The 14557-nt window shown below is 47.6% G+C and overlaps 1 protein-coding gene across 4 annotated transcripts in view; it reads left to right on the top strand.

Annotated features, from left to right (window-relative positions):
• Positions 1–14557, top strand: part of KHK (ketohexokinase) — a 222592-nt gene that overhangs the window by 77520 nt on the left and 130515 nt on the right. The window lies entirely within an intron of this gene.

Here is a 14557-nt window from a genome sequence, read left to right as displayed (position 1 = left end):
AGGCGGGTTCCCATGTGCCACTACCACCCTTAAGGTGCAATATTTCCTTAGTTAAGGGACTTTTGGAGGAGGAGAGTTTGGAGAGCCACAGCAGGTTTGAGATGTTACAGAGCACACCCACGAGGTGAGTGAGAGGTAGTCCGGACGAGGGGTTGACAAATTCCCCGGTTTGCCATAAAAGGAACCACCAGAAGCACAATACTTTAGATTGAGCAGCCAGGAGGCACCCGCGGGAGGACCTACTTAGCGATCCTCAGCATGCTGGCGGCAGAGGGAGGCATGATGTGATATTGCATTTATAACACGCCTATACACAAGTGTTTCAAGGCGCAACGAGGCAAGGGAGGGGGAACAGAGGGAAGACGGAGACCACGATCTTACTAAGCCAGGTGACATTGAGATCGCGCAAGTGCAGGGAAGGGGAAATGGGAAAAGTGCTGTGGGAGGGGTCAGTGCAGTACAAAAGATCAACAGTAGAAAAAAATAAAAAATAAAAATATATAGAATAAATAGAAAGCCATAAGTAAAAGGTACGGCCAGCTGGTGGCAAGTGCAAGGGGGAGTGCAGACAACAGGTGTCAAGTGCAGGTAGTGGGCTGTAGGGATATAGAAACAGTCCATAAGTGCGGATGTTGCCAGGGAGGCAGTGCCGGTGTGCAACTGGTGGGGGAGGATACCTGGGCTCGAGATCAGAGGGTGGCCAGGCGACCAGTGCAGTTTCAGTTTCAGCCAGGAGTTCAGCAGGGGAGAGGAGGTGAGAAAGCAGAAGCAAAGAGGAAGGTCTTGAGGTGCTTCCGGAACCGAAGATGGTTCTCCTCAAGTTTCAGGGGGGCAGGGAGGCTGTTCCAGAAGGAGGCCCCGGCCGAAGACAGAGATCTACCACCAACTCGTTGCTTGGAGAAGAGACTGACCCTGAGGGAGTTGGAGGCGGATGAGCGAAGAGCTCGAGAAGAAAGATATTTAGGAAGAGAGAGTTGAAGGTATCGAGGCCCCAGACCCCAGTAGGCCTTGCGGAGAATTCAGAGAAATTGAGAAATGGGCAACATTCTGAATGGAATTCCGAGATGGAGCCGAAAGCTACTTTGCCCTGTGGAGCAGCAGAGACATCAACGGTCTAACATGCCAAAGAAGTAATCAATCCCATGAAGGGAATAAGCACTCCCTACTTGGGTTATTGGACAACAGTTCGGCTTTAACCTATCCTCGGGGAGGGGTCGAACTGAAAAGAGGCATAACCGACCGTACAAAAAGTCTGAAAAATGCTACCACCAAAGGTTCGAAAACCAAAAGTTCGAACCTTTGGTGGTAGCATTGTAGGTAAGTATTAACAAAAAAAGACTTTGGGGGTGTCCCCTGCAACACCCACTCACTATACTGTGTGGTATGGTGTTGCGGGGGACACCCCTGCTGCACACCTGAAAAACAAAACATAATTCTTTTTTTAAACGGGGGAGTCCCCCGCAACACCCCGCTCACTATACTATATGGTATAGTGTACCCCATTATATGGTATAGTGAGCGGGGGTTGCGGAGGACAGCCCTGCAACTCCCAAAAAAATAAATAAAAGAAAAGCACCCTACGGTGCTTGAAGGAAAGGTAAGTAGGGTAGGGGTATGCTGGGGGTGTGGGTGGGGGTGTGTTAAGGGTATGGGTGGGGGTGTGTCGTGGGTGTGTTGTGGTGGGGGTGTGGGTTTGTAGATGCGTATTCGCATGGGAAATGTGCAAACCTTTTGTGGTTTGCACATTTCTCATGCAAACCTTTCCGTCGCAGACTTTTTCACGACGGAAAAATCACACAGATCCAAACCATAGTCTAGCTGCCACATTCTGAATGGGTTACCGTTTCTGTACCATGGTTCTTGTTTAGCCAAATTGGATAGTTTTACAGAAATCTAGCCAATTAAAAATAAATGCGTTGACCAACTGCGATTTCTGAGGAAAAGTGGCACATTTTAAGAATCTCCTAAGTGTTGTGGCGGGTCAGAAGGACACGGACTCTGATCTTCATTGTGTATCTGATTCTTTATTCAAAGAAAAAGGAAAATGCCTAACTTTCCCTAATCTCCGGGTGTTCCCTACTTAACCAAACTAACTAGAATGCTTGTCACATCTGTCAGTCCAAAAGAAAGATCTGTCCATTTTCCAAACTCTACTCTGACCTGACCTCACCACTATCAACACAACTAAGGCACAGTAGAATGACTCCCTTCTCCTGTAAGCTGCTTCCTAAGCAAGTTCGTAGATAATTCTTTGTTATCACTTTTATCAAGTCTGAAAGCTTCAATATTGGGCTTTTCCTTCTATTTTGCTCTTCTCTTGTTATGACCACTGACACTGTTCCAATTACAACTCTCACTCTTCTTGTGTAACTTCAATCTTAACACTTAGTTTGTACTGGGACGAGTATGAATAACCCAGTAATGTTTCTCACTCATATTCAACTCTTTTGTACTGGGACGAGTAGGAGTAGCTAGATAGGGATTCTCACTCTTATTTAACACTTCTTAAGCATTGGGACGAGTATGAGTATTCCAATCGTTATTGCTGTTTCCCACCCCCATTACATCTGTGACTCAGGGCCTCTAGTAGGTACTGGACTTTCTTCTCTATCAGGATGGATTCGTTGTCTGCTGTTCTCTCCTCACTCAGCACACTCTGCAGTGCCTTCAAGTAAGTGGTCTCGGAATCCTGGAAGCATTCCCTCGCGTGCTCTGTCACGTCACCCCTTCTCCTTCTGTCCCTTCTGGGGTACAAGTCCAATTCTTCAGCTTGGTTTGGCTCGGGTCTCCTGGACTGCAACCCGCTCAATCTCGCACACCAACTCTCATCCGACATTGGAAGCCGTGCTTCCATGCTTCCCTCGGCTTCGCTGCTACCCGCAGGTATGGAACTCCCGGGCTTCCATCTCTTTTGCGTTTCCCCCTCCCAGATTTATGATGCTGCGCTGGGACTTCCTCGGCATAGTGTAACAGTCTTTCGTCTTTGTTTTGTTTGTACTCCTTATTGCTCCAGTGGTTTTCTTTGTCTCAGACCCACACATAACTTGTCATTCATGTTTTTTCCATTAGGTTTTATTTGGACTGGACCATATGGGTATGGGTTAGGGAGCTTCTCATCAGAACACGACTCCTTGTCCTCAAGGTGGGAGTCTCTCCCGGTGAGGTCCTGCTTGCCTCGACCCCTAGGGAGGCTATCGCGTAGTGTGTGCACCTCCCTAGCCTCACAGGGAAAGGTTCCCCTGTTGAGAGACGTGATGGAATCCTGTGATTCGTCGCAGTGTACAGAGCTGAAACAAGCGGGTGCCAGCCACCCAACTAACCTGGAGGTCAATTAATAATGCTCTGTTGAAACATACTGCCAGATTATTGACTTTCTGGGAAGGGGAAAGGTAGGGGCCATGGACAATAGGCAAGCAGCTTTCAAGCCAATTATGGGTCTTAAGGGCTAAAGAACCATTCTTACTTGGTCGCAGACGTAATGCAAATTTATCATGATAATAAATCGAACCTCGTGCACATAACATGCACATCAGTCAGTGGGACAAGACTCGCCTCTGTGTCTTTAATAGAGGTTGAACTACCTAACTAAAATGGTAGCGGGATATATTTCCTATGCCAAGACACAGAGCTCAGACCTCTAAAATGGGTTTCCATTTTTCAAGGCAAAGCATCATGGTAAGCTTACAAGGCAACTCCTTCAGGACAAGGACAACGCTGTCCTCCCAGTCCTCCAAAAAGATGCATTACCCTATTCACATCCCACAGGGAAGCGTATCAACATTTTAGTGGCCTCAAACATCATACCTTTCGAGAGGCGACAGATCACAGGTTGTTCGCCTGTCTGCTTGCCAATGACCTAATCATGTTGGCCCAAAATGGTTGACCTATATATGCCCAGTGTGCAAAAAGCTTTGCCGGCATTTGCTGGGGATGCCAAAAAAGGTCTGAACTTCCACTATAGAAGCTGAAATGGAATTCAATTCCTTTTCCATGCACCATCAATGCCAGGCATTCCAGGCTGCTTCGTAACTCTTCATGGTAAAGGTGGCTCAGAAATCTTGGATCAGACCGCAGCTGAAACCAAAAACACTCGGACATCCAATTGACCTCCCCACCATCCATAGAACAATGCAGGGCATAAAGACCTCTTGAGCACCATTGGATGTCACTCCGCCACCAGATCTGTCACAATGTGCAGATTCTTGGGAAGTAGGATTGGAAAAAGCAAAGACCATTTCAGAGGAATCTGAAACCAAGTCTGTGCCGTCAATGGTGGCATGATAAACGCCAAGGAGACCTGTCTCACGTTTCTGTCAACACTCGTGGAATCGTAAGGAAGGTATTTTCCTTCCCTAGATCCCAGGGTTAAAAAAGACATCCACCACTAGTGCAAACTGATCTAATCTCCAATTGGTGAAATGTGGTAGCTGATCATTGAGCCTTGAGGCGAACAGATTGGTCTGCAGGCACCCTCTCTGCACTGTATATCTTGCAAATACCAGCAAATCTAGCCTCAGTCATTTAGATCCTGGAGTTCGAGTTGGCTATGACATTGGTGAGGCCATCCTCTGCAAGCAATATTGCCAGTGCTCCAGTAGGAGCCTGGGCCTCATGCCACTGAAATGGTTGTTGTATGTTACCGCTGATACATTGTCCATCTCAAATAAGAACCGCACATCCACACAATCTACGAGCAGCACTCTGATCAGAAAGGAAATGGTCAAGATGTCCAGGCCGATGATATGCAAGTTAAGCTCCCTTGGGCACCCTTTCCTGGTGGTCCAGATACCTCCCCACCCTGGCCTGCTTGCATCTGATTTAATATCTGGGAACGGAGCAGATCCAAAGATGGCGCAGACTTTCCATAAGATTTGCTGTAGCCACCAAGGAAGTTCAGTGAAGGCCTCCACATCTGAAGGGACGATTTCAGAGAGCAAAACATGCCTGTTTAGGTTGTACATTTGTAGTCTCTACAGGGCCCTGGAGTTCTGTGGCCCAGGAAACGTCCAGAATAGAAAATGCCAAGAGCATACTATACTGGCCAGTCCCCCGAGAGACCCCTTCGCCCATGGCTAAAACAAAGCAAATTTAATATAATAGATCACCCACCTTAAATGATGCCGACACAGAACCTCATAAATTCCAGTTGATGGGTCAGGCATCTCTAACGTCTCGCAATTGATAAGGAAGCTGAGACCCTGTAATAGATTGATACCATTCTCTGCGCGTTTGTCTTGGAAGCAAGACAATGCAGCGCAACACAAGTTCAAATCCTGATCCTGCGCTTCGAAACCAATCTCTGGTATTAAGCATGTTATAAAAGAACAATTACAATGAATTATTAAGATCCTATTATCCTTTTTAAATTGGCATATGTATGCCCTTTGCATGAAATGACACTAGTGCAGTTTCCACCTTCATGGAGCGCACAACAATCTGAAGGGGAGATGGTAAAACTCCCGTATCTGGCACATCCAACGGAACGGAAGACATTTTCTGTGGGGCTGAAAAATGCAAACCGTCATGTACGGATCCTTGCGATCAAGCAGACCAACCAGTCCACATCCAGCAAGAGGTTCCTGGGCCTCAAGTTTATGACAGGGTGAACCTTCTCTTTCCTGTGGACAGGGACCAGGAAAAGATTGCTTAGGAAATATTCGGAGTGCTGACACAGCTGTTATTGCCCCTTTTAGTCAATTTATCCACTTCCATGTCCATCAGAGATGCTGCCTCTGTAAAGTATTGCACAGGGATGGGGAAAGGAAGGAGATACTGCGTCTGACCATCCGGCGTCCCACTCCCACTCCCTAAAGACCCCTCATCCAGGTGATCCTCCCGCACTGGTCCACCCCCAGGAACTGGATCCAAAAGCGATGTCTGTGTCCTGGCCACCTGGATGACAGATCCCAGGGACTAGCAGGTGAGACACCTTCTGGTTTCTCACAGGAGGTAAAGTTTAAGGTGGGCCTTCTTGGTAAGGTCCAAGATGCGAGGAATAAAGGAGAGAGAGGAGTCAAAGATGACCCCAAGGTTTCTGGCTTCAGTGGAAGCAGAGGGAGGTGAGCCCAGAGAGGGCGGTCAGAGTTCAGGAGGCAAACGGGGAACAGAGGTCCCAATAGGAATAATCTCAGCCTTACTGGCATTAAGACAGAGATTATTGGAGGTGCACAAAGACTGAATAGCAGACAGGTAGTCCGGGATGAAAGAGGAGGAAGAAAAGGAGGAAGAGGAGAGCTTGAAGAAGAGTTGTGTGTCATCTGCGTAACACTGGAAATGAAAAGAGAAGGTAGAGATCAGTTATGCAAGAGGTGCAAGGTAGATGTTGAAAAGCCAAGGCGAGAGCATGGAGCTCTGGGGAACACCACATGTAGAGAAAGAGGTGGTGGAGGAGAAGCAGCCCAGGAGCACCTAGATAGGGTGATCAGTGAGGAAGGAGGCCAACCAATCCAGTGCCCGGTCAGAAATACTGACGGTATCGTAGAGCCCTGGGGATCCAGTGCCCGGTCAGAAATACCAACGGTATCATGGAGCCTTGGGGAACACCACATTTAGAGAGATAGGTGGTGGAGGAGAAGCAGCCCAGGAGCACCTAGGAAGCGCGATCAGTGAGGAAGGAGGTCAACCAATCCAGTGAGCGGTAAGAGATACTGACGTTGTCATAGAGCCGCTTTGTGGGAATAGAGTGGTTGACCCTGTCAAAGGCGGAAGAGAGGTCAAGGAAAATGAGAACAGCAGGAGAGTTAGAGTCAATATTTGCAAGCAGTACTTCATGGGTACTCAGGAGAGCAGTGTCTGTGCTTCTGGATGCTCAGAATCCAGATTGATGTCATGTAAACAACTAGCTAGCTCAGTGTGTTGGGTCAGTTGGGGGAAGACCCACTTCTCCAGGAGGTCCCCAAAGAAGGGTGTAGTAGAGATAGGGCGGTAGTTGGCCGGACTCGAGTGGTCTGCTGAAGGCATTTTTAGGAGGGGAGCACAAGGGAGTGCTTGAGAGAGGAAGGGAAAAAGTCAGAGGCTAAGGAGTGGTTGCAGTAGTCAACTAGAGCAAGGGAGGAGATGTTGTCCTTAATGGTTCTGGAGGAGCAGGACGATACCTGTTTGGATGAGACCTTCATAGAGTGGACTACTCTTGAGACCTCAGCCGTTGTGATAGGTGAGAAGGTAGGTGGGGTTGGAGGAGAGACCAAGGGAGGCAAGGGACTAGTGGAGGGAGTGGAGGAAGGAGAATGAGAGAGGTCCGAATGTCCTGAGTTTTGGAGGTGAAATGGGTGGCCAGTGCCGTACAGAGGCCTTGAGATGGAAGAGGCGAGGTGGAGACTGCGGATGGGTTGGCTAGTTCCGTGCAGATTATGAAGAGTTACATCTTGTTGGAGTGTTAGTGATAGCAAGATGAAGATTGGCAAGGACAGAGTCAGTGGGAGAGTCAAGAGGAGGGGAAGGAGGAGGGATGAAGGTGGCGGCAAAAGCAGCAGCTGACACTCGTTTCATCGGTTGGATGACCGCAAAGGAGGCTGGCATTGCTGGTGGAGGCTCGGCCAGGGGGCTGAGGGGTCCCAGATGAGAGGAGAGGGTGTTCAGACCAGGAGTGAGGGGTAGTGAGATGGTCAGAGAAAGGGAGATCAGCAGGGATGAAGGCATCAAGAGTGTGGCTGGCTAAATGGGTAGGGACGGAAGGGAGACTAGTGAGGGAGAGAGAGGTACAGAGATCACACAAGAGTGTAGAGGCAGGAACAGTGGAGTCAAGGTGGATGTTGAAGTCACCAACGAGGAGGAGTTTAGAGGTAGAAGTCAAAAGAGAGGAGGTAAAGTCAGCCCATTCAGAAAGGAAGACAGGCACAGGGCCAAGGGGTCTGTAGATAGTGGCAATGGTGAGAGAGAGAGTCAGAGAGACACCAAGCTTGCAGACAAGACTTTCAAAGGAGGAATAGGGCTGGGTGGGTATGACAGAGGTAGGGACCCACTCAGGAAAGATCAGGTCGGTTGAGCCGAGGCTTGGAGAGGATTGTGTAGCTGTCGGGGAGGAGGGAGTCAAAAGCAGTGACAGAGCTGGCATTGAACCACGTCTCGGTGAGAGCGCGGGCATCAAAATCAAAGTCTTCACGGAGGAGGCAGATGTCTGTAGAATGTTTGGCAGCAGAACGAGCATTCAGGGTGGCTAACTGTAGCCGGTCACCAGCTATGAAGGTTTGCTGAGCATGGGTACAGGGAGGTGGTACACCCGTCAAAGTTAGTGAAGGAGGTGCAGGGAGAGAGAAAGGAGGAGTAGCAGTAGAAGGTAGGAACTTGAAGTGGGCCGGCAGGCAGCAGTTCAAGAGAAAAAGATTGAATTGATGACCCTGGGCCATGACGGTGCCATTGTGATAGACGTTAATGATGCACCTAGAGCCCTTTGTTGGCTCAGAAAGAGCCTATGTCTGCAAAATGCTCATTTTCGCTGTGCCTCGTGGTTCTCATAGACTTGCAATTTGCCTGATTTAGTCATATGGTCTACTAAGAGCAGTATACCAGAAAAAGGTTTGCAGTGGCAGGGCGGCTTCAGTAGAAGTCCCCCTTGTCTCAAAAGAAAAGTTGACCAAGGAAGAAAAGTGAAACATTTATGGTGCACGGAAGGAGTTGGTGAGCCAAAATCGAACATTTTTATTCTGACCTAATTAGAATTTATAACGCAGCACTGATTGGTAGGTGGTTACTTACTGACAACCTCATCACGGGTTGGGTGCAGCGGCAAAAATACATCGGTAACGCTATTACAGCCGCATTACTGCTCTGCCCAATCCCAAGTTTGGGTAGAGAGCTGATATATCTCTAGCTTTACACCCATTTTCGGCGCTATTACTGCAAGCAGTAATAGCGCTGAAAAGCCCCATAGAGTCCGATGGACATATAAAATGGGGAATTACAGCCTTACCCCAACTCGGGATCTGGCGCTAATAGCGCAGGACTGACTTGCGGTAACGCTATTTGCATTGGCAGTATCCTGGCGCAATTACCGCCAGGAAACCGCCAAGGCTGTGATGAGCCCCCTTAAATGCTGAGGAGCTGGAAATGAAGCCGTCTGTACAGGTGAAGAAACCTCTGCTTGAAGCAACATAGCAAGACAGGGAGCAGTGTTAGGGGACAGAAACGAAAGCTGGACACAATGTTGTTATGGTTCTGGTTAAAGACTTATATTAACATAAACGCCTACCTGGCGGCCCATGTTATAGCAGTACAATGTATTTCAATATATTAGAATGTGTATATAAGGCTTTCTTTACTCTTCCTAGTTTATTTGAATACTGCATTAATGCCCACTTTGTAATGGCTTGTGTTGGTTGCGGTCGTGGAAACGTCTCGGTGGGGGCCCCCACTTCACTTGGGCTGACTCAGTAGTTCTTCCTAGCGTCTTCTGTCCAGTTTGCGCTTACGCGGTGCAGATCTGCTGATTACCTTCCACTCTGGACTGCCTTGACGTCTTTCCGCCTTCACCCGCGGCTCTGCTCCTGCATGCCTGCTCGCCTTCAGGTTCCGGTGAGGAGAATGCTGCGTCCTCCAGCTGCCGAATGCCCAGGAATCTTCTCTCGGTTCCTGGCGTTTCTGCAGCCCAGCTAGCTATCGCAATGATTCTTCCCCTCCTTGCTGGCGAGCCCCTTGGCTTGGCTCTGCCGTACCAACGTCTGCCTCCAGCTTCCGCACACCTTCCAGGTAGATGTGACGTCTTCTCCTGAGCTTCTTCCCATAGTTTGGCTTCCATTTTTGGCCCGCACATGGGTGCTTTCTTAAAACAACTAGCACGCTCATTGAGCTTTAGGTTCTCTTGCTCTGCATCACTTCCTTCATCCTCCTCGTCTCAATACTTAGGTGGTTGTGGGAATTGGAGTCCACAAATGTCAACTGATGCACAGAAGGATCAGTTCTTTATGAAGGGGACATGGAACTGAAAAAGGTTTTCTTGGAGCTTTTACTATTCAGACAAAACATGGGAGTTGGGTCTAAAGGATGGTTGGAAAAGGTTTCTCCATTTTCCCTATGGGGGGGCAGACGCATGCCAATAGGCCATTAGGGTACTGGTTGTAAGGGGGTCTTCTTTTCATGGATAAATGGGAGATACCATGTCTCATCCAATGAAGTAATGACATTCCCACTAGTGGTCTCCTCCCATGTTATCCTCCCTCATTTAGCTAACCCCAGGGTCAGGGTCAGGTAGTGGCTGCCGCTCCTTGGCCACGTGGGAGGAAGTTACAACTGGGGGATCTGTGATGACTCCATTGGATTAATCACAGCAGAGAATCCTCTAGAAAGGATGCCCCAGAAACTGATGGGTCTAGGGCATTGTAGAAACACCCTGCTTATCAGCCGTACAGAAAGTCCTGGTACTTGTCCATCAATTCACAACGGTTACATGTGATTTCATCGAATGAAAAAGCAACAAATGAAATTTAAACAAATAAAAACAACTAATACCAAAATACTAATTTCTTTTTTGTTGTTTTTTGGGTGGGTTCTCCCCCAAGCCCTCTTTTTAGTAATACCTTTTCCCGCTTCAAACCACTATTCCCACTCCCAAACTCATTTCTTTTGTTTTTTTGAAAATTAGTTATTTTGGTGTTTGTTGTTTTTTCATTCGTTGAAATTTCATTCGTGTTCTATTCAATATAATCACTGCATACCGATCATAACATAATACTGAAATATATTAATGTACTCTTAGTCCCCCTGCCTGGGACCAGGGCTATTATCCAGGTAGCTCAGCTTCGGTGCCAAGCAGGTGGTAAGATACTGTTCACCCTTCCTCCTTGTCTTTTGAAACCTTAATGCTTCACCTTCCGCAGAGCCCATGCACGGGTTGGTTTGAGTTGTTAGTGGTGATAGGAGCTATAAAGGAGCTACAGACAAGTATTTAAAAGTAGTAAAGCGATGTAAATGGTTTCTCTCTTTCCTGTTCCTTCCTTACGGTTCTTTCTAAGATATTGAGTTTTACAAATATCAAAACCTGCACATTCCTATGCACTATAATCAGTTGTCCCAAATTGGGGATTTCCAAGAGGTGGGAACTGGAGTCAATAAAGGAATGTTATCTTATACAATTTTATAGAGCACACAAACACCCAAAGGCACCCTGGCACTGGAATGAATACAGAGCTGCCTGACAGCAATTAGAACATCCACGTTTTAAGCAGAAGCCGAAAGGTAAGATGGTCGGCTGTCATCCGTAGTGCCAGGGGAATGGCATTCCAGACCTTGGCGCAGCTCCGAGAAGGCACGGCTGCCAGTACGGGTCAGTCTAAGCCGGGGCACCTTGACCAGGAAGGCAGAGTGAGAGCGGATATACCGTGTTGGAACATAGTGGGGGAATCTTTCTTAGATATATTCCGGCCCAAGGCCATTGAAAGCCCGATGTATTATACACAAGGATTTGAACAGTATTCTCTTGTCCAGCGGGAGCCAGTGACGCTGCCTCAACAGGGGAGTAATGTGGTCTCCCATAGGCGGCCACAGAGTAGCTCTGACAGCGGCGTTTTGCAGTAACTGTAATCGATGGATCACATAGCGGGGCTGGGCGATATAAAGTGAGTTGCAGTAGTCTAGGCCACTCAAAACGAGTGCTGCTACCACCGGAGCCTGACATTCTATTGACACAAAAGGGAGGACTTTCCTGAGTATGCGCAGTTTAAAATGTCCACTCTTACAAACTGCTGCTACCTGAGCGTCCATTGCAGGAGAGGATGCGATAACAACCCCCAAGTTCTTTATGGCTGCCACAGAAGCCGGAAGGAGGCCAAGCGAGGTCGGCCAGCAATCATTGGTCCAGTAAAGAAGAGGCGAGGTGGTACCAACCACCAATATCTCCATCTTACTACCATTCAGTTTGAGCCAATTTGATGACATCCATTCACTGACCTCCTGAAGACACAACCTAAACCGACTGGCCGTGTGGGCATGATTAAGGGCAAGACGGACCAGGATTTGGAGGTCAGCATAGGAATAATAGCGTAAGCTATGAGAGTGAATGAGTGCCAAAGGATGCCTGATATACAGGTTAAACAGGATCGGGGGAAGGGCAGACCCCTGTGGGACACCACATGATAACAAGACTGGACTGGAGCGGAACGGAGGGAGTGACACCGATTGTGAACGGTTGGCCAGAAAGGAGACAAACCAGTCCAGAACCCTGCCCGACAGGCCAGCAGTGGCAAGCCGGGAGATCAGGGTAGGATGGTCAATGGTGTCAAACGCAGCCAAAAGATCTAAGAGAACAACTGGGCCGACACCACCCTGATCCACCAAGCGAGCCAGCCCGTCAAGCGCCGAGTTCAGGACTGATTCAGTTCCCCTCCCAGGCCGGAACCCAGAATGAAATAGGTCGAAGTAGCACGTAGATTCCAGGAAAGCAGAGAGCAAAGGGGGAGGCCAGGGCTTCCAATAGTTTCATAAGGAATGGGAGTAAGGAAATAAAATGATTGTTAGCTAACAGCTCAGGATCAAGTGAGAGTTTTTTTAATAGAGGGATAACAAGGGCGTGTTTAAGTGTGGATGGAATCACACCCTCCATAAAGGAGACATTAACATCTGCAATAATCTGAGAAATAATAGCCCTCGAGTTTTCCTTCAATAGTGCCAGCGGGATGGGGTCAGTGGGAGATGTTGATTTTGGCAGCAAGGACATCTGATTCTTGAAAAGTAGGAAAGTAAGACCAAGTGCTACCTTCCCGGGAGGGCTCAGTCAATGTTTTAGTGACTGGCGGGCACACTTCATCGCTATTAATGTTATCACGGATAGCAGCGATCTTAGACACAAAGAAAGAGGACAAGGAGTCGCATAAAGCTTCAGAAGGAGTAACCTGTGTGCTGGTCATTGCAGGGGAGGAGAGGGCCTGAAGAAGCTGGAACAGGGCCCTAGGGTGATTAAGGGCTCCTTCAATCTTGAGGGCAAATACGCCTTTTTAGCGTCTACCACAGATTTATGGTAGGCAGTAAGTTGCATACGGAATACAGATTTAGTTTCTGCCGAATAGTTAACCTGCTACTTTCTCTTAGCCTATCTGCACAAGAGCCTTTCAGCACGTAGCTGATCAGTGTACCATGGCTCAGAGGGACGTGCCTTTTGCCTGCACATCCTAAGAGGGGCCAGTTGGTCGGCAGTAGTGGAGAAGGCAGATTGCAAGGTAGACAGGGAGCACGACACAAGCTGTTTGCTTTGATACTCTGGGCTCAATCGATTTTGGCAGATTGACAATGTCTCCCTAACACCTGCATACCCAGCTGTCCTAGACTCTGCTTCCACTTTAAGTTTAATAACTGGCCTGAAAGAATTATTAAGAACTGACGAGAGAAATGCATGCACAGTCCTAGTCTTACTTGGAAGATGCCCCTTAGAATAATTCCAGTGTTCTACACAAGATATCAGTATGCTCAGAAATTTAATTTAATTTGTTTATTTATTTATTTATATAGCGCTGCAATCCACGGGCATCAGAGCGCATTCCATAGAGACAGGACATAGAGGAAGCAGAGTACGGGACAGGGGTGGGACCACACATGTAAATCGAGTCAGGCAAAAACAAAGGTTTATAGGTGCCTAGCCGGGAATTATTTGAATAATAAAGTCTTAAGTTGTTTTCTGAAGCATAGATGGTTTGTTTCCAACCTCAAAGTCACGGGTAGTTTGTTCCATTTAAGGACACTTAAATGATTGATACAACAGAGGGGATTGTGCTAGCTGAGTTACTGGTAAGTAATCTTTCCTCATCACACTTCCTGTATTATCTCTCAGCATTTGGATTACTAGTATGGTTTCCTTAGTCCCACAATCTATATGTATTTAATGCATTAGTTTGTAGTATCCCATAGTCCTCTGGATTCATAATAGGATTTTTCTTCTCCTCATCCCTTTAGATTCCTATAAGGGAGTTGTATCCCCAACGTTCCTTAAACCTGCATCCCACTCGATTCCCAATTCACCCCTACCAGACATTTTATTTTCATGTCCAACACGCCTCTATTTTATGGCACCTTCTTTCTGATTCCGATAATGCTCCTATATTCTGGTGCTGCTGCTGCAGACTCCTAGCATGGTTGTGTATTATGTTCTATCCGGTAATCTGTGGTTTCGTCAACCCCATTTACTCCAAGCACATTACGATCGACTGCTGTTGATCGTACGTATGACCAACATTCATATAAATGTACTTGTATGGAAATGGGGTGGGAGGGAATTGTGGTGCTGAGCAGAAGGGACATATGGGGGACCCCCACCCCTCATTTAAAACATAACAAAAAAAAGTGCAATCAGCAAGTGTTGAACCAAAGGTGGTTGAAGTAAATGTGATTGATGAAAGTACATAGAAGCGTTCTACCCTTTGGGTTCATAGCATGCCTCTATATTATGTCACTTTCCCTGTGGATTCCTGTGTCACTTTGCATCCCTAAATGTTCCTAGCATGCCTCTCTATACTGACCACCCCAAGGGATTCCCAGCATGCAGTTCACTATCCCAAGAACCTTATATTTCCTCAGCCTTGATCATCACAATTCTCTTTTCCTAGACTCTCTCCCTGCAAGTGACAATGTTTCCAAC

Source organism: Ambystoma mexicanum, chromosome 4p (genome assembly GCF_040938575.1).
Source record: "Ambystoma mexicanum isolate Mex_15411 chromosome 4p, UKY_AmexF1_1, whole genome shotgun sequence".
Taxonomy (NCBI): domain Eukaryota; kingdom Metazoa; phylum Chordata; class Amphibia; order Caudata; family Ambystomatidae; genus Ambystoma; species Ambystoma mexicanum.
Note: the sequence above shows the minus strand (reverse complement) of the source record. Positions and strands in the feature narration are given on the sequence as shown.